We start from the raw sequence: 19,715 nt of genomic DNA on the forward strand, positions 1-19,715 counted from the left end.
TGCAAGGAAGGTGGAATTATGATTTATTTGGAGAAACGAATTATATATTTTCAAAGCTTTAACCAGAGCTTAACGCGAAAATTTTATATATAATTCGCGTTTTGTGTAAATAGAAATTGTAAATAGAAACGTGCGAGAAGGATGGAAGAAAGGTTTTTGTTGGTTGAAGAAATTAGAAAAATGACGATTGATATTAATTTTGCAGCGGAAACTATCGTTTTAATAAGCTTAGACAGCTTGGAGAGCTTGTATTGTAAATAGAAACGTGCGAGAAGGATGGGAGAAAGGTTTTTGTTGGTTGAAGAAATTAGAAAAATGACGATTGATATTAATTTTGCAGCGGAAACTATCGTTTTAATAAGCTTAGACAGCTTGGAGAGCTTGTCAGCACGTCAGAATCCTTATCTCGTTCGAGAAGACTGTCAAAGGACTGGTGTCTGTCAGGATTAACCCCGCTGATGTGTGAAAGAAAGCTTTATGAACGCGAGCCGCATTTCCGTCTATCATCGTAACGCGTTCTGCTCTCTCTAACGATGTGCCTAACTAAAATTCAAAAAACATTCTTGAAAATATTGCCAAAAATTCCTCCATGACAATCCACCCAAACCCCAAAACGATCGTACGCAACTTAATCCATCGTTCACGCACAACAGTCCCAAACGGACCCAATTATAAAACAAAACAAAAATCAAAAATCGAGAAAAGAAAGAAAATTCGTGGACCTTTAAAAATCCAAAAATTCCTGGATCACGATCCACTCGATCCTAAGATGATCGCGAGTTACTCCGCGACTTGGACGCATCGCTCACGCACACCAGTCCCAAACGGACCCAATTATAAAACAAAACAAAAATCAAAAATCGAGAAAAGAAAGAAAATTCGTGGACCTTTAAAAATCGAAAAATTCCTCGATCACGATCCACTGAATCCTAAAACGATCGTACATTATTGCACAACTTAATCCATCGCTCACGCACACCAGTCCCAAACGGACCCAATTATAAAACAAAACAAAAATCAAAAATCGAGAAAAGAAAGAAAATTCGTGGACCTTTAAAAATCCAAAAATTCCTCGATCACGATCCACTCGATCCTAAGATGATCGCGAGTTACTCCGCGACTTGGACGCATCGCTCACGCTCACCACTCCCAGACGCACCGAAGCGTGAAAGAAAAGGATTAAAAAGAGAAAGAGAAAGAGAAAGAAAAGAGGAAAAAAGAATTGGCGGACGATTTAAAGATCCGATAGAACCGTGGCCGTGGGGATCGATAGAGAAACGGAGGATTCATGGTGGCGGAGTAACGAGCCGCGACGCTGGCCGTCACGCGAAAAACGACGTTCGTCCTGTAGAGGATCGCGAGACGCGAGAACGGCGAAAGAAGCTCGGCGGGGTGGGGGTAAGGCTCGTAATGGTGGGTCGTGCCGGTTGTCGTTCGGCCGCTACCACGAAGCTACAAATTCGCGCGTCAGCCGACTATTCGGGCCCGTGCATGCGCGCCGCTAATGGATTTTCGTAAGACAGGTGTTAGAACGGCGGCGCGACATAAATGGTATGCAATTAGACACGAGCGCGACTCGGACGGCGCGGCGAATTAGGAAACCGGTTATTTAACCAGCCACCGACTTCCTTCGCGTGTCGTGACCGCCCAGCCATGTTGCAGCGTCGCTCTATGCAAGTAGCGGGACACGTGCCGACTTCCAACCATTTTTTAACCAAATCCACCGAAAATTTGAAAACTATTTCACCGTGCAAAAAACCACCGAAAGTTTGCCAATTATTTTGTTATACAAAAATCGATCGAAAATTCGCGAACTATTTTTTTCTCTGAGAATACACCGAAAATTATCGAATTATTTTATTATACGAAAATCGATCGAAAATTCGCGAATTATTTTATTACGCAAAAATCGTCCGAAATTTTTCGAATTATTTTATTATACGAAAATCGATTGAAAATTCTCCAACTATTTTGCTATAGAAAAATACACCGAATGTTTTCGAATTATTTTATTATTACACAAAAATTACTCGAAAATTCGCAAATTTTTTTATTATTAATTTAACTCGTAATTATTAAAATTATAAATAAGATGATTTCTTGCAAGATTTAAATACACTATATACGTTTCGTTTTGGACACGGTATAAGTATCGCGAATTTTACAACATAATAGGAACAGTCTGAATGATTTCCGCGAAAATATTTATTTCTCCTTTTGGAAATACGACAAGAAGACGATGATTTAAGGGATTCGCGATCCACGAGTGACTCGCACAGGGGATGCGTTCCTTTTTTATTCCAGCCACGCTATTTTGCTGTACCTTTTTTCAAAAAATTTCACGCAGAGGGTTTATTCGATACGAATTCTGGGATAAACAATTTATCGGTGGCTGTGATTTTGCAAACTATTGGGAAACCAGCAGAATATTTCGCCCGAAAATCAATCAATTTCATAAAACGATCTGGCCTTTTTCATATTCGTTTAATGTTCAACTCCCGCGAGTTGTGTTCGTTACGAATATTATGAAAAAGTAATTTTCCAACCAATCTGTTAAAAAGAACTTATTCTCCTTCGCAAAAACAATTGTTTCATCTCACGGGGAAGAATATTAGAAGAAAAAGATCATAATTTTGGAAACATCGATTCTCTTTGAAAGAAAATAAATTATAGAAGAAAACAAGAAAACAAGAAAATAGGAAAATAGGAAAATAAATTGTCGAAAATATTAGGAGTTAGGTGTCAGGAATAAAATGCGTAAAATCATTATTTTCGAGGAATGCAGCATGATTTGATTTGAGAAATGGAATATTCGAAGAGGATCACGCAACGTGTCCGTTAATTATCGTAAGCCACTCTTCTCCGGCAGCGGAGAAAGGGGAAAAGAGGGGAAAAAGAAGGAAGGCGACGGAAAAATCGTTCACGAAAATGGAGAAGCGAACTTTTAACATCCCCTCGTCGCGCGCACCCTCTGCCGTTACGCCCCATGATTCCAGCCCTATCTCAGATCAAACTAACCCCCGCGTCGGCCTGTTATGATCGAGACGAGACCCTCTTCGATCGGCGAATGGAACCATCGGCCGTCTTCCAACTTCAATTTTTCTACCCTCCCTGCAACGATATACCGTTTTTAATTCTGTTTAGAAAATTCAGAAGATCCACCGATTTTTCGTTTATTTTTAAAAGGTCACCAAGGAAGAATCCATTTTGAAAAATTTTCTATGCAATTTTATCGATGAAACTCCAATTCAATTATTATTCTTTCTATGTTTCTTTTTTCTGTTTGCTGGTGCAGTAAATTTGTCAGACGTGTTGTCAGAAACCATCTTGGACTCGAGGAGTAAAGGACTTGAGTATAGTTCTAGATTAATGTCAATTTATTGCAATATTTTTTCCCGACTGATTTGTCACCGTATGAATTTGAATTTGAATTTTAATTCTATTTAGAAAATTCAGACTGCGAAGATCCTTCGATTTTTCGAGTATTTTTAAAGGGCCGCCAAGGAAGAATCCATTTTGAGAAATTTTCTATGCAATTTTATCGATGAAATTCCAATTCAATTATTATTCTTTCTATGTTTCTTTTTTCTGTTTGCTGGTGCAGTAAATTTGTCAGACGTGTTGTCAGAAACCATCTTGGACTCGAGGAGTCAAGGACTTGAGTATAGTTCTAGATTAATGTCAATTTATTGGAATATTTTTTCCCGACTGGTTTGTCACGGTATGAATTTGAATTTGAATTTTAATTCTATTTAGAAAATTCAGACTGCGAAGATCATTCGATTTTTCGAGTATTTTTAAAGGGCCGCCAAGGAAGAATCCATTTTGAGAAATTTTCTATGCAATTTTATCGATGAAATTCCAATTCAATTATTATTCTTTCTATGTTTCTTTTTTCTGTTTGCTGGTGCAGTAAATTTGTCAGACGTGTTGTCAGAAACCATCTTGGACTCGAGGAGTCAAGGACTCGAGTATAGTTCTAAGTTAATGTCACTTCATTGGAATACTTTTTCTCGAATGGTTTGTCAAAGGATTCGCGGTGAATTCGAATCGAGTTCCGTATTTTAATTTTAATTTCGAGCGGTTTAGTATGAGAAAATTTTAATTGGTACTTTACTGCGTACCATTTACCATTTTCCTCCGCTCCATTCCCAGCGTCACGATTTTTCGATATTATGTCTGACTGAAATTTATACACGAGCTGCGTTTAATTTTTAATCCACGAAATTTAAATTACCACGGGAATTTCGTCCATGAAAAATACACCGGTCGTAAGAATTTCTAATGGTACTTTACCATTTACCATTTCTCTACAATCCTCTCCTGACGGCTTGATATTCTTCCATACCGCGTTTAATTTATTCGATATTTGAATGCAGGCGAGATACTGCGAGAATTCCAAGTGCAAGAGGCGATATTCGGAGTGCGTGCATGTACGATAAGGCGGAAAAATCGTCTGGGGCCTCGGGATGCGCGCGACGAAAAGGGTTATTAGCGGAAATCGGGCCGCGTAATCGGAGCAGATTTTGTTTTCGTAATTATCGCGACCGATACGAGAAGCGTAACGAACCGGAGGTACACAGAGATAGGCCGCGTGAGATAATCGCGCGAGCAAACCCAACGGCGAACGCTAATTCAATAATGCCGATCGCGGACCATACGCAGCGATAGCCTGGCGTCGTGTACTCCTTTAGATAACGCGATTCAACGGAAACGCAGAGTTGGCCATCACGCGAGTTTCTAGCAGCGGTAAGTACGTCGAGAAATTTTCACGGGCTTTGGGACGCTAGAAGTGCCGATCTTGATCGCGTAATTGACAGTAAACCGACTGCTGCTGACGGAAAAGGTGGAAAAATTTCAAGGAAAATGGGACGAACGAAGATATCGAAAAATCGGCGATACTTGTATCGAGGGAAAAATCGGAAAGTCGGTTGACCATGGTGACAACGTTGAGTGCGAAATTTCGAATAAAAATTGTTCCATTTGCCCTCTCGTTAACCCCCAAATATGCCCAAATATGCCTAAATATTTCCAAATATCCCCAAATATTCCAAAATGTTTCCAAATATCTTCAAATTTTCACAAATGTCCCCAAATATTTCCAAATATACTAAAATGTTTCTAAATATCCCCAAATATTCCCAAATATTCCCGAATTTCCCAAAATATTCTCAAATATCTCCAAATATCCCCAAAAGTCCCTAAATATCCCTAAATATCCCAAAATATTCCCAAATTTCCGAAAATACTCTCAAATATCTCCAAATATCCCCAAATATCCTCCAATATCCCAAAATTTCCGCAAATATCTCAGAACTTCTTCCAAATATCCTAAAAAATCCCTAAATATCCCCAAATATTCCCAAATATCCCCAAATACTCTCAAATATCTCCAAATAACCCCAAATATCCTCCAATATCCCAAAATTTCCGCAAATATCTCAGAACTTCTTCCAAATATCCCAAAAAATCCCTAAATATCCCCAAATATCCCCAAATTTCATAAAACTATCTGTAATTTTTCCGACAATCGCTGCGAGAAATCGCAAGATTAGCACACGTTCCCAACGAAAGGCGCGGAAAGCTGGGAACTTCGCCCGAAAGTCACGAATCGTTCTCTCGCAGCGGACGAGGCGCGCAGTTGGGCGCAATTTTCCGCGCGGAGCAACCGAAAGCTGGAGGGCGAGTGCAGGTGTGAGAGGCGTGAAAAAAAATGGATTTTGAGGAAGGACGGCGGGGAAGGTGGAACGAACGGAGAACGATAACGAAGCGAGAGTGGAAGAAGGGAACCGATGGAACGAGGCCGATAGCCTGGCGATATGGCCGCGCTCCTTTAGGTGGCAGAAACGAGGTCTTTAGCGCGGCGGCGGCTCAAGGCGGCGCGCAGCTTACTGTAAATTATCTCCGGCGTCATTATCAAAGATTGCGCGCGCGACCAGGAATGAAAATCGAGGGAAAACCGTGGCCAGGCCTACTCCAAAACTCTCTCGCCTCTCTCTCTCTCTTTCTCTCTCCCCCTCCATTATCGCCGTCGCGTTTATCGCAATTTTCAGCCGCCGAGATTCCGCTCTGGTTTCAACTGACGACAACTGGTCGCCGCGGATTTTCCTCCTCGATTATGCGTTTCGTGTGCGTATTTTTCCCCCAAATGTCCGGATCCCTATAATTTTCTCCAAAATAAGATACGTCCTGACGTATCGAATATACAAAAATTAATCTGTCAAGAGAAATAGATATATCTTTAAACTACGCGACGAGGAGGTTCCGGGAATGCGTGAAGTGTTTATTTCACGCGTTAGATAAAAATTAGGGGACAAGAACGAGCTGCAATCGCGTACCCTTTTTCTTCACTCTAGTTTTCACTCTCTACGCGAACAGTCAGAATACTTGAGATATACTTCTTACAGAAATAATTCCTTAAGAGATATCCTACATGTAACTCCTTAGGAGAGAATAAAGATAATTATAATATAACGATAGTTATTTCTTTTCACCCCAATAATCCCAATAATTATCGTTAAAAACTTATAAAAGATAAGTTCAGTCGAAGACAAAAATCAATCTAGGAGATAAGATACGAATGAATACTTTAGAAGATATAAATTCCTAGAACTAACGTTTACATATACATTCGATAAGAATTGGGGGGTTTTAACCAAGTCACCTACCCTCTTGACACTCTCAGGACTCGGGCACAGCTATATATATAATATAATCAGGAGTCAGGTGTATATATATATATGTGGTAAAGATCAGATTAACCCTTTGTCCTCGAGAGGCGCTTTTCAGTCACCATTTGATAAAATTTCGAAGCACGATATTCATAAATATGTGAAATTTCGGATAATGTAACGGTGTGCGAGGTATCGACATCAAATAATTCTACGTGTTAACTATCATACGATTTCTTATTTACCATTTTAGAAATATCGACTTTATGGCAGAAAGCCTCGAAATTACTATATTTTCCTGTAACGAAAAAATCGCCGAGTACAAAGGGTAATCGACCTAATGGCAGAAAGCCTCGAAATTACTATATTTTCCTGTAACGAAAAAATCGCCGAGTACAAAGGGTTGATTAATAAATGAATGATCAACCCTAACTGAACGCTGTCAAATTCAACTCGACTCGCTGAACTTGGGCGCGAGATGCCCCTTTTTATAGTAATCAGCCGCCATTGTTCTTCGTCCAAATATTCCACTAGCTGCTGGATCACTATACCGGAAGTTGCAAGTCCTTGCCCGAATATTCAGCAACGTGCTGGATTACTATTTTCCGCAAATAATAGTTCGTTCTTGTTGCTAGGCCGAGTACAGGGTGAATATGAGACACGTAACTGTGCACACTGACAGTGACACTTATGGTTGACATAAGAGGATGGAAGAAATATCGAGAAATCGAGGTGTCGGTATTAAAAAGCGTTTTGTACAACGTGGTCGGCCGATGAAACGCGTTCGGGAGAGCCAGATTAATTAGACGGGGATCTAATTAATCATCGCGAAAGGTCAATAGCCGCGTTAGCGAGAGAAACGCCTCGCGGTGAGCGGAGCCGCGAGATTCTTTTGTTTTTCGAGAGTAAACGCTACACCGTCGTTCGAAAGTATTTTCGTTATTCCACCTTGGGACTAAATCAGGCTTTCTCAACGGGGGCCGTGCGGCCCCCCACGGAGCGCAGCGCGGAATTTTTAAGGCTTCGCGAAAAATCCAGGAATTCATGGCCACGGACTTCCCAAGTAGTCCACCTTTATTTTCCGTGATTAATTTTATTTCGCGGATATCCACAGATATCGACCTGCCAACACAGTAGTGTGTGTACATGTTCGACCGATGTGTGCGTGATTTATATAAATACGCGAAAATTCGATCCTTGCGAATTCCAGAGTTTTTCGAAGTGTGTGGAAATTTGGAAAAGGGGGACAGGAGCTAGTATGTGCACACTTACGAGCGATGTGTGTGCGTGGATTTATATAAATACGAAAATTCGATTTGGGTAGCTGCGTGTGCTTCTCGCGAATTTAAAGTTTCTGAAAACTTTCAGAAATTTGAGAAAGGGGGACAGGAAAGATTTTACCAATGGCGGATTCTTTCATTGAGAGCCTCGAAGGGGTACCAATTTTTTGGAACCCTATTTAATATTAATTTACCGTGTATTCGCATATATATATGTATAGGTATTTCTTTAGGTACACTGTAATTACCGAGTGTATAAAATTTTGAAATGAAATTTTTCAAATATCGAAATAAAATTTTTAGGACGTTAAATTAAAATTTCCGTCTTTCATTCACACACATTTCGTTCAAAAATTATTTCAAAATTTCGAATTTCAGTTTTTAATTATACGTATGAAATTTCCAATCGAACAACGTATAGTTTTATTGCAATTTTTATTGCACTGTCATAAGCCTGCACCTGTGTGCCCCAACACGGTAATGACAAACGGAAAAAGGTTGAGGAATACGGAAAACTAGCTGCTGCTGGAAGTAATCGGCACACACGCGATCGACACTGCTAGCTTTTCGAAATTTTTCTCGATCTATGGAATTCCATGGACAACGAGCTTTTTCCAAAGCACCAGACCATATTGTTTTATCCAACCGCGATCAATGTTAATGTTAATGTTACCCCCGCTTTACTGTGCATCCTCTGCGTTAGTCGCTGGGTTTTTGTTCGAACAAGGGAAAAAAGGTGGAAAAGGCGAAAAAGAGCGAATAAACACGCTTTCGCGCTACGAAGTTGCCTTTTGAAGATCGCAGACGCAAGCGTCTGTTCCCTCTGTGTTCCACGAACATTTTCATAACCTGTCGCGCTTTTTTTTTTTCTACGAGAACCTTGGTCTTTTCGAGGAAAAGGGAAAAAATTTCGCGAGTTCAAGAGACTGGAACGATTCGAGAGAAGATGGATTTTTTGATTCCATTGAATATATTTTCGAACTCGGGAATTTTTATCGATTTTAGGGTGTGCGGATCATTATATCTTCGATCGATCACGCTCTTGACGGTGTACGTATACAGCGTATACTTTTGTACGATATTTTTGTATTTTATTATTTTCTAAAAATTCTTCCTACGTGACGCGAAGTATAACATTCGAAAATCTAAGTGAAATTATTTCTTGAAATTATTTTATTCAACATATATTAAAAGGGGAAGAAAATAAATTAACTCCATCCAATTCTGATAATAATACCACCACTTCGACACAAAAATTGGAAAATTGCTGGGAAAATTGGAAACATCCTATCGAATGACAGAAAACATGGACGAAAGATTCCAAATCCCTCCTATTTCTCAAAAAAATATGACGGTCAAAGGCTCCCCAAAAAGGAAAGAGGAAAAATAACAAAAAAAACGAAAAAAAAATTCGTCAAAAATTCCTTGGAAAACTCGAAATGTTCCGCAGGGAAGATCCCTCCAAATCCCCAAACTCCCACTACCAGTGCCAAAAAATATAAAAACAGAGCAACAAAAACGAAAAAATAATTCCAAATACAAAATAAAAAATGAAAAAAATAGAAAATAGAGTGAACATCGGTTGTTCGTACGAACGCCGAACGCAACATCGGCGAATCGAAATGAAGAACAATGGCGGCGAAGCGAGGGAGGAGGGAGCCTTGACACGTCGCGCTCCGGCGGGATAATCAGATACTTCTAATCAGCGGCTCGTCTCGGGAAAACCGGATCCTTGAAATCGCCTCGCGTGCCGCGGCGTTCGGCCGGAAAACGCGTACGAACGCGAGCGATCGAAGGTATGCGCCGCACGCGGGCAAAAATTGGAGCGACCCCGGGGTGGGGGCAGAGTCGGACACGCCGAGGACGTTAATCGCGCGACGGGAATCGAGAAAATTGAAGGCGACACGTCACCTTTCACGCGAACCCGCCGCGTAGCTCGGGTCGCGACGATTTTCCCGATCGCCGTCCCGGCGGCACGCAACGGGCCCCGACACCCGATTTTTCTTATCGTCACGAACGCAACAAGTATTTAGCTGCGAGCAATTCCTCCAGTCTCGAGTTCGCTCCTTCCTTCCACGCTTTGCCCGCCCAGTTAAACCTTCTCTTCTTTCTTATTTATCTTTTTCCCCCGGCGGCTAAATTTCGCGGCTTAACCCTTTGCACTCGAGATGCCACCGTCGTTTAATCAAGTTTTCAACCTCGATATTAACCGATACGTTAAATTTCGGAACTACTGAAATGAAATAATTCCACGCGTTAATTAGCCTACGATTTTTGATTCCCTGCTCCGAAAAATATCGTCCAGCGCAAAGGGTTAATAATGGATAGCAAATACGAGGGAAGACAATTTTTCAGTTTTTACCATCCGTATGAATATACCCGACCCTCGATATATCGAATAATTATTCGCTTAAAAAATAGCATATTTATTCCTCTTCCCAAGTTTCGCTACATATTTCGCGAATTTCTGTTGCAACTCGAATCGAATATTAAAAAATAAATTGCGATATATCCTTTCGAGAACAATGAACCCGTATGCGCCTCCAGTGGGGGTCGATAAACTTACGTATCTGACGAACACTATCGCGACCAATCGCTATCCTAACCGATGTAACGATATACGCACACACGCAAATGTATATATACGAAAAATAAACGATTTAAATAGTGATTCGGAAACGAAAATTTGAGAAAACAGTTAAATCGGACACAGGCGTTATTATTTCCCGCGCGACTGGAAAAAGCGGATAAAAAATGGCCGTCTGTCACGAGGATCTTTTACTACCCTTCATATTACACTTGCCGCAACGTCTTCTTATTTTCCAAGATACCTGGATTGCCGGGACTCGTAAATTTTTTGCGACCCGTTTTAATTGCGAGTCCCGTATAATTTATCGGAGATACTTTCTCGCGGCGCGAGATCTCGCCAGGGCGGAACCTCTCGCCGATTTAATCTGCAGCCCGGATCCACGCACGTTCTCGAACGTGTAATCCCGACACGCGCTGAATTTTCTCCGCCCGCTCGATTTTATCCGAAAACTCTCGTCGATCTCCTCGTCCCGTGGCGAATTTCCAGCGTATTTCCCAAGGACAGCGCGCGTCCCGATTTTCCGCCGTCCTACTTCCGCCTGAACGCGGTTTCCCGTCGATTCCACCCCGCAGCTGCAACCCGACAATCCCAAAGGCGCATTCGATTTTTCCCACCCGTGTTCCCTATTCATTTCCACCGAGCCCTTAGATCTTCCACGACCATCTCTATTTTACGCGCCAGCGTTTAACAGCCTCGCCCTTTCGCTCCCCTCTCTCGCCCCCTTCTCACCCCTTTCTTGCCCCTATCGCGCCCCTATCTCACCCCTCGGCGAGACCACTGCTCGCTCGCGATACCGATTTATTTCCCTTCGATCGTAAGTGCGGATTTTTCATCCGGAAGTGTAGCAGTACACTGTGTTTTTCTTCGATTTTAATCGACGACGTGGCACGAAATTAATTTCGCCTAACTATTGTCCCCTTGCACTGCAACCACGAGCCTGACTCGTGACGGATTCTCGCGGAATGATAGAATTACGCGCTATACACTTGTCACGCGACCGAAATTACAATGGACGGGTTTTAACGTTAATACCAGCACAGCCTAGACGTTTTTAAACTTCTAATTAAAAAGAATTTTTCAACATCTTTCCTCGGTCTATATTTTTCCAAGCTCCTTTTTGGTTCACTCTTTTCGTCCAGTTATTTCCCCGCCCGTGGCAGGTTTAGCGTTAAACTGGCGAAAAATTTCAGAGAAATCTGAAATTTGTCTGCGATTTTAACGGAATAGAGGTACACCGGTTAATTAAAATTAAATACTATCCTAACGCGTCATTTCCCGTAACAATTATCGCGAATAACTTATAGGAAAAATTCGAGATAAAAATGAATTCGAGTTATCGAGAGCAGGATCACGGTTACTCGTAACTGGAAATAACGCGAGAAGTAGAAGAAAAGATCGTACGTATGAAGCCGAAGAGAAATATGGAAGCTCGTGGTGGCGCCTTAACTCGTTGCAATTATCCTCGAATTTCAATGATCAAGCCCGGAACGCAAGATTCCCGTTTCCTCTGGAAGCTGCTCGCCCTAATCCATCTCCCTTACCGGCTGCCCACCCCAGCGCGCGCAGCCGAGAGGTAGTAACGCGTCCCGATTTTCCGCGAGGCGGCCCGCTAAACGGAGCCTCTCGGCAATTTGCCGGCACGCCGCACACAACTCGCCGGCCAGGAGAGCGCGCGCAATCGATTACCGTGGTCGAAACTCGCGGCCGCCCGATACCGGATACAATAAACCCGGGCGCAATAGCCGAGCCGCGGCGCGCTCCTTTAGGTGGCAGAAACCGGGTTCTCGGGACGGCCACGACTCCGGTCCCGGCGGCTTAAAGCGGCACACAAGTCACGTACCGGCATGGGACCACCGAGTATTATGGCGCGTCCTCTACCCTGAACCGTCTCGCCCCCCACTCCGTCCGACTCCACCACCGCGCCCTCTGCCTTGCCTGGCTGCCTCTGCCGAGCGACCTTCTCTCGCTGCCGCGTCTCACCGCCGTCCCGTCATATACGTATTACGCGCCGCGTATAATGTGGGTGCCGCTTGCACAGCGAGGCGGCCCGGTGTCACGCTACGTGCTTCCTGCCCGCAGGCCATGGTGTGACAAAAGGCCTTATGTCCGCCCGCTCGTGGAACACTCGTGATCGCAATGTGTAATCAAGCTCGCATGGCCACTGTATTACCACGTACACCTACCGTGGCCCGCGGCCATCCGAGCGCCTCCACACACGCGCGCACACGAGCCACACGACGCACCCAGCCACGCAAGCAGCCAGCCAAGCACGCACGCACGCACGCACGCACGCGAGTAACGCGCCGCTTTTGGCCGGCCGTTTCCCGCGCAGGACGCCACCGACCCTCCTTTCCACGATCGGTTTCGCAAGCCAGACAGAGAGAGCCCAGCGGCGCCCACTTTTCTGCTCGATTCGTCGCGCCATCGTACCCGCTCGCAACCACCGGCCCCATCCGCGCTCTTTCGGAACCGACTCTCGCTCTCTCTCTCTCTCTCTCTCTCTCTCTCGCTGCTTTTTTGTCCGCACAGGGAGAGAGGGATTTTTTACGATGTCTTCTTGTTTTTCTTCCCTTCCCTTTTTTCCCCGGCCGCTTTTCCTTTTTCGTCGTTTTTGCCGGTCCCGGCTAGTTGGGAATTCTAGACGGCCCACCACGATTTAAGTTCGAACGTGCTTTGGAACGTGGATCGCCTCCAAGGGCTGCCCGGCGCGGCAGGGTGCTACGCGTTTTCGCGCGTTTTCGCCCGTTTTCGCAGACCGTTTTGGAGAACGATTATTCGACGTGACGGTTCTGCAATTTTCGAAAACTCTTACCGCGCTCGCACCTTCCCGGTTATTATCTAATCGACGAATGCAGGGAACAAATCAGAAACTAGAATTTAGAGGAATGCAAGGTACAATTTCCACGAATTAGCCACGAGTATCTAAATTTTGCCTACAATTTCGCCACGGTTGACAGCTAAAACTAATCATCGAAATACAACACCTCTGATAGCTAGCTCTTCCTACACCGGTACCAAAATTTTTGCTATAATTACTCCATACTCGACGCACAAGACAAAGATCCCCATGATCCCGCTCTACGCTCATCGCAGGAAACGAGTGGAATGCATAAAACCCCCAAGATTCTGCAAAATTCTCTTGACCAATCCCGAAACCTCCCGAAACTCCAAATAGTCTGGGTTGTTACGAAAATTTTTCCATAAACATGCCGTATTTGCTCACGAATCGGAACCCGAAACCGCGACCCGGAAAAATTGGAACCCGAAACCGCGACCCGGAAAAATCGGAACCCGAAACCGCGAGTTGGAAAATTCGGAACCCGGTTAATTAACCGGCAGGCAGAGCTGCGTGGAATATTCCGTGGCGTTCGGATGGGAAGCCGAAAGGACGAGTTCCTGTGTGTTTTTCCCTCGGGTTCGACTGGCCGGCGCAAAGCGGACCGGGGGCGGAAAGTTAAGAGCGGAAAAGGGCAATCGAGCCGGACGAGCCGGTCCCCGGTATACGTTGCACTTTTGGCAGTTTCCGAGCGGTGTCGGGATGCAGTCTGCCGCGAGTAACGTGTTTACCTAGACTATTGATCGAAGGGGCGAGAGATCCGTGTTCGGCCGGAGGTGTGCGGCTTCTGGAAAACTTCGGCCGGGTTGGAGGGTTCGGGAATTTTTGTCGAGTTCCCACCGGCTATGGGTTGGCTGGAGAGACGGGCTATACGGATATTCGAGAGCCGGCGGGATGGCCGAGCGTATCCGCGCGTCAGGAAACTTTCGAGACCTCGACTCGGCGAGGACGCTCTTAATTTTTCCGCGACTCCGGCTCCGCTCCTTCCTTCCTTCTCCCCCAGACCCCGCGCCCCCCGCGGCAATTACCCGATTTTCGACGCGTATCGCGCGCGAGACCGAGCGCGATCTCACGCGAGCGTTCGAGATGTGCTTTTTCCTCCCGAGTCGAATGGGATTTTTCGAATCGCGCGAATTTTCACGCGGTATGCGACTACCTTGGGACAAATTCGAAAATGGAATTCCCGACGATTCGCTTCCGGGAGATCTGTCTTTTCTCGGAGCATACTTTCTAACTCGACCTGATCCTCATTTGCTTAAAACTAAGCTACGTTTCGTATTAATTCGCCATTCGCGTGGAATCGAAAAGTACGCCGCTCTCCGCGAATTTTCGACGTTGAATTAAGCTTGCGAATATTTCTACAGTACACCGCGAGTACTTTGTCACGAGAATCCGACGAGAATGCGTGATAAAAGAAAAGGGGAATTAAAAATCAACCCCTCGTACTATACCCACGCTCCATTCGCGATAAAATTCCACGAGAACTTCGGAGCTTCTTCAAATTTTGTGCAATTGTGAAGCACGTTAAGTGGCGTTTTAATCGCGCGTCGTGAAAAATGTGGCATATAATTCGAACATTCTGTAAGAATTCGCGAGTCAGACTCGTTATCCCAGTGCAAAGGGTTAATCTCTTCGTGTCTATCACTGTGCACTCGCAACGCAAATGCGCGTACATATACGTCACTGACGGATGCCAGTCGATGCCAAACCAACCACAATCAAATAATCGACGAAGGAATAAAAATAAAAATTTCGAAAAATAGAATCGGAAAAACGATTATACCGTGTACGAAAAGAAAAATCGCAAAGTGCAACGCAAAATTTTTGGCGAATCTTCCGATTCGCCATAAGAGACGAACTATCCCACGAAACCTCGAAAGAAAATTCGGAAAATGAATGGAAAAGATCGTGACACCTTACCGGGAAAGAAGGGAAAACACCTGCTCTAACGGCGCAGCTCCATCCGGCGATTTCCCAAAGCGGAAACCAAGATCGCACTGGAGAAAATCACCGTGATCCTTGCCGATTTTGGACGATCCCCGCACTTGGGTGCACGGCGACGCACACTCACTGACGAAATTTCGACGCAGCGAGACACCGCGATAGCTTTATTTACTCGCGTCCAATCGCGATCTCTTCCTTCCGTTCCGTTCCGTTGCGATCGTCACGTTTCACCGGGAACGGCGGTTCGTGTGGCTGTAACGGCACGGAGCGGCGCAGAAAAGCGAAAGACCGTGGGGCAGCAATTTCTGCGCCGGTCGGAATCTAATCCGCCGCGAACAGCCGCCTTTCGTGATACCCGTTACACACGCCGGAGTCGGAGAAAACGTCGAACGCTTCGGTGTCCCGAGTGGCAGTAAGTTGAATTCCCAAACGGGCGGGTGTGGCGACCGTCCCGCAACGGGCACCGAAACGGATGCCGCTATCTCCTCCGACACGCCGCCGCGACTCCCGGCGTTTCTCCCTCTCTCCGGCCCGCTCACCATCCGCCAACTTCTTCAACTTTTCTCCGTCCACAGGCCTCCGCGATTTTTCTCCCTTCCACTCCCTTGCTTTTTCCGCCGCTCCGGGCGCCGCCGTTAACGCTCGAGGATCCCCTTCGATCCTTCTCCGAAACGATCACGATCGCCAATTTCTTCCCAAATACCACCAGTCACACCGATTTCTATCGATGCGTCCGATCTTACGTCGGATATTACCACGTTAAACGATGGATTCCAGAAGAAGAAGAAGAAGAACAAGAAGAAAAATCGATGCTGAAAGCGGAGAAAGAATCGACAGAGCCGATCTTATATCGCGGGACCGGTGAGAGATCGGTAGGCGAATCACGTAGCGCTGTGACAGGGCTGCACCAGGGAGAAATAAGAATGCCGTGAGATCGGTATGAGAAATTGCTGGCGGCGATCGGTTCGTCCAAAATCGGCTCGTGAAAGCGTAACAGGCAAGCGCTGTCAGTCGGCGAGCCAACACTTTCCTCGTGACACTTTTTTCAGCACGGAAAACGCGCGTAGAAGCCGGAAGGAGCAGATCGGGCGGTAGACGGAACGACGGGACGATTTCGCGTGGCGATGTTGTCACGCGCGACGGGCGAACCGCGGCGGTCGCGTGCGAGCGCTCGAAAGAAACTCGAGCACGTCGTCGGCCGCCGACGACGACGACGACGACGACGGCAACGGCGACGGCGACGAGGGGACGACGGCGCGGCGAGAGGGGAGAGGAAGGATCGACGGGCGACCGTTCATCTCCATATTCATGGGGGGACGTCGAGGCGCGACGATTCCGCGAGCTTTAACGAGCCGTAAAACGCGGCGGAGAAGAAAAAAGCGCAGCCGCGGCGCGATGAACGCACCTACGATTACCGCTGCCGCCTTTTCGAATCACGGGGCCGCGGTGTTATCGGCGGCACGGTTGTCACGCAGCGCTCCGGCTCCGGTGGAGAAAGAAAAAAGCAGACAGCGCACGGACACATGCAGAGGCGAACACGGACGGATGCACGCACACTCGCACTGTTTGTATTCGTCGTTGGACGTCGTGTCGTGGCCGTCGTGGTCGCGACGATCCCGAGACTGGCCGATATACTCGTGCGTCTGGCGGTACGTACACGTTCGCGAAAAGGAAGGGAAAGACAGAGAGAGCGAGCGAGAGAGAGAGAGAGAGAGAGAGAGAGAGAGAGAGAGAGAGAGGAGAAAAAGTAAAGAGAGGAGAAAAAAGCGATGCCCGAGCGCGCGGAAGTAAAAAAAAGCACGGCGCGCAGCGAAGAGTCGAAGACGAGGAAGAAAAAAAAGAAGCGGGACTCGCGGAACACTTGACTCGCCGCGCGGCTACGGACACAACACACTATATCACCGACCTGCACGAGAGCACGGTAGCCAGCGGAGTTCTCCTGAATCCTCACGTATCCAGCGTGACGATCCGTGCGTGCCGCGTGTCCACGTTCCGAAAGTGTCACCTCCCTCTCCAGTCGGTCGGCTTCAGACGTGTGCACCGGCGAAGATCCGTGAAAGGAGGAAGAAGAGGCGAGAGATCGGGCAAGCCAGTCGCGGTTGGACGATGTCGGTGGCGCGCACTTCTCTCTCTCTCTCTCTCGCCGCTCTCTCGGTTCGGTCTGTCTTCCTTTCCTCCTGCGTCTCGCTCTCCCTGTCTCTCTTACTGACTTTTTCTCTTTTTCCCTTTTTTCCTCTCTCTCTCTCTCCCTCTCTCTCTCTATCTCTCTCTTTCTCTACCTCTCTTTCTCTTCGTCTAGCTGCGACTCTAGGTCCGTCGGTGGTTCTTCCCTTGCTCGCGGTGTTTTCCCTTCTTCCTTTTCCCACCTTTCCTTCCGACGGTTTTTCCTTCTTTTTTCCGTCCCTTTTTCCTTTCGTTCCCTCTCGACGAAACCACCAGCTAGCCGCGCGCACGTTCGACGTCGCGCGGCGGCAACGAGCCGAGTATAGGAAGAGAGCAGCACGACGTGTCCGCGCGAGACGGAAAGGAAAAGGAGAGCGCGCGCGCCCCGAGAAAGAAAGAGGAAGAAGGAGGAGAGTAGGAGCAGATGCCGAAGGAAGAGGCGGCACGGGGTGCGGGAGGAGGAAAACCGAGCGACGGTGGCGGCGGCGGCAGACTCGGTTGACTCGGTGGCCGAGCGGTATCTCACCCGCGAAAAGCGTCCCGCGATCAGGTGACAGCGGGAGTACACACCGGCGCTACTCGGGAGCGAGAAAGAGGGACGGCCGTGTGCGCGCGGAACGCGAGAGGAGCCGAGCGAACGAGACGGAACGAATGGCCCGCTCGCGCTCTCAACGGAGACAGAAACCTAGTGTCGGCGTTGGAGGGGGCGCATGGTGGGACGGCGGGAGGTTAAACACGCCGAACGCCGGCCAACCGACAAAGAGAGAGAGAGAGAGAGAGAGAGAGTAGTGGGAGCGAGCAGGAGGGATAGTACGATAGCCGGCGCTCGTGCGTTTCGAGTGTGACTGACGGCGAAAAGAGAGAAAGAGCAGAGGGAGAGACTGGACGAAGAACAGAAGGAAGAAGAGAAGGAGGATGAAGGAGAGAAAGAAGAAAAAGAAGAAGAAGAAGAAGAAGAAGAGAAGGTAAAAGAAAACCGGGGAGGAAACCGTCCGGAGAAAAAGAAGGAAACGAACGGGCAGACGGAACGGAGAAGTTGGAAAGCGGGATGGAGACGATGCGACCGTCCCGCCGGGAAGAACAAAGAGAAATAACGCGCGTAACGAAGACGAGGGAGCAAAGGAGCAAGGGAGACGAGAAACGGATATAGAGGCGGCGTATAGCGGCGGGTACGCGATGCGCGACTCGCCGGGGTGGAAGAGCAACGTTTCTCTCGAAGGGGGAAGTCGAGGGAGAGAAGGGCTCCCTGATCGCTTCTGAGTGCAAACGGTTCGGCGTGCGGTGGGACACTGGCAGGCGGGCGGCTGGCTGAAACTGCTGTGGATAGCGGGTGGCGAGCGGTGCGATACTCTACGGGACGGGACGGGCCGAGAGCCGGGCCGGGACCCCCATCCACCTATACGGAACGCACACAACCGTTCGTTCGTTCGTCGCGTCGTTCGGTCTCCCCTCGCACACGCTTGTAGAGGGAGCGAGAGAGAGAGTGAGAGGGAGACACGACGGACGCGCCACGCAGAGAGCGCAGCCGACACAGCCGCGTTCTCACACGGACAGTGAGTCAGGCAGGCGAGCACAGGCTGGCAGGCAGGCAGACAGGCAGGCAGGCAGGCAAGGCAGGCAAGGCAGGCAGGCAGGCAGGCAGGCAGGCAGGCAAGCAAGCGGGCGGGCAAGCAAGGCAGCCTCGGCGTGTACGAGCCACGACACGTTACTACGCCAACGGCACTGCCTGCCCTCGGCTCGATTCGGTCTCGCTCGGGCGGCCGCGTTAGTCCGACTTTGCCGTCTTCGTCGACCGCCGTGCTCTATCCTCGTCGTCCTCCACTAACTCGTCTTTCGGCGCGCTTCTCTCTCTCTCCCACCTTTTCCCTCTGTCTTTCTCCGACTCTGGTTCCCTCGTTCTCTCTGGCGCTCCGTTCCGTGCCGCTACTCCCTCCGTGCCTCTCCGCCGTCTCCTCATCGCCGATCTCCTCGTCGTCGTTCTGCCACCCCCCTTCCTCGCGCTTCAGCCGATGCTCTCTTCCGCAAGCGCGCACGATCCCGCGTCTCTTTTTCTCCGTGTTTCTTCTCCTTCTCTCGGATTCTCGCCTTCCGTCCTCGTCCGTTAAACGGTCCCTCGGTCTGATCGTTTCTCTCGGACCGTGTGCACCGCTCCCTCGTTCTCTTTCTCCGAGCGTCGGCTTCTCTTTGTCGTCCCGTCCTCGTCCTTTCGCCGGTGTCTCTCGCTCGCTCTT

The 19,715-nt window shown here is 47.5% G+C and overlaps 1 protein-coding gene across 4 annotated transcripts in view; it reads right to left on the reverse strand.

Annotated features, from left to right (window-relative positions):
• The window catches only part of LOC108551863 (mucin-17), a 110,520-nt gene extending 93,017 nt beyond the window's left edge, over positions 1–17,503 (reverse strand). The window contains exon 1 of one of the 4 annotated variants that reach the window (XM_017906199.1): positions 17,228–17,503. The gene's annotated coding sequence lies outside the window, so the exon portion shown is untranslated. Of the gene's footprint in view, positions 1–1,051; positions 1,110–15,297; positions 15,466–16,726; positions 16,824–17,227 lie in introns of those variants that run through there. The other 3 variants (XM_017906201.1, XM_017906202.1, XM_017906203.1) reach the window with 3 other exon arrangements.
• Between the last annotated feature and the right edge of the window lie 2,212 nt (positions 17,504–19,715).

The sequence above is a fragment of the Eufriesea mexicana genome, unplaced genomic scaffold (assembly GCF_001483705.2).
Source record: "Eufriesea mexicana isolate 0111107269 unplaced genomic scaffold, ASM148370v2 scaffold5173, whole genome shotgun sequence".
Classification (NCBI taxonomy): Eukaryota; Metazoa; Arthropoda; class Insecta; order Hymenoptera; family Apidae; genus Eufriesea; species Eufriesea mexicana.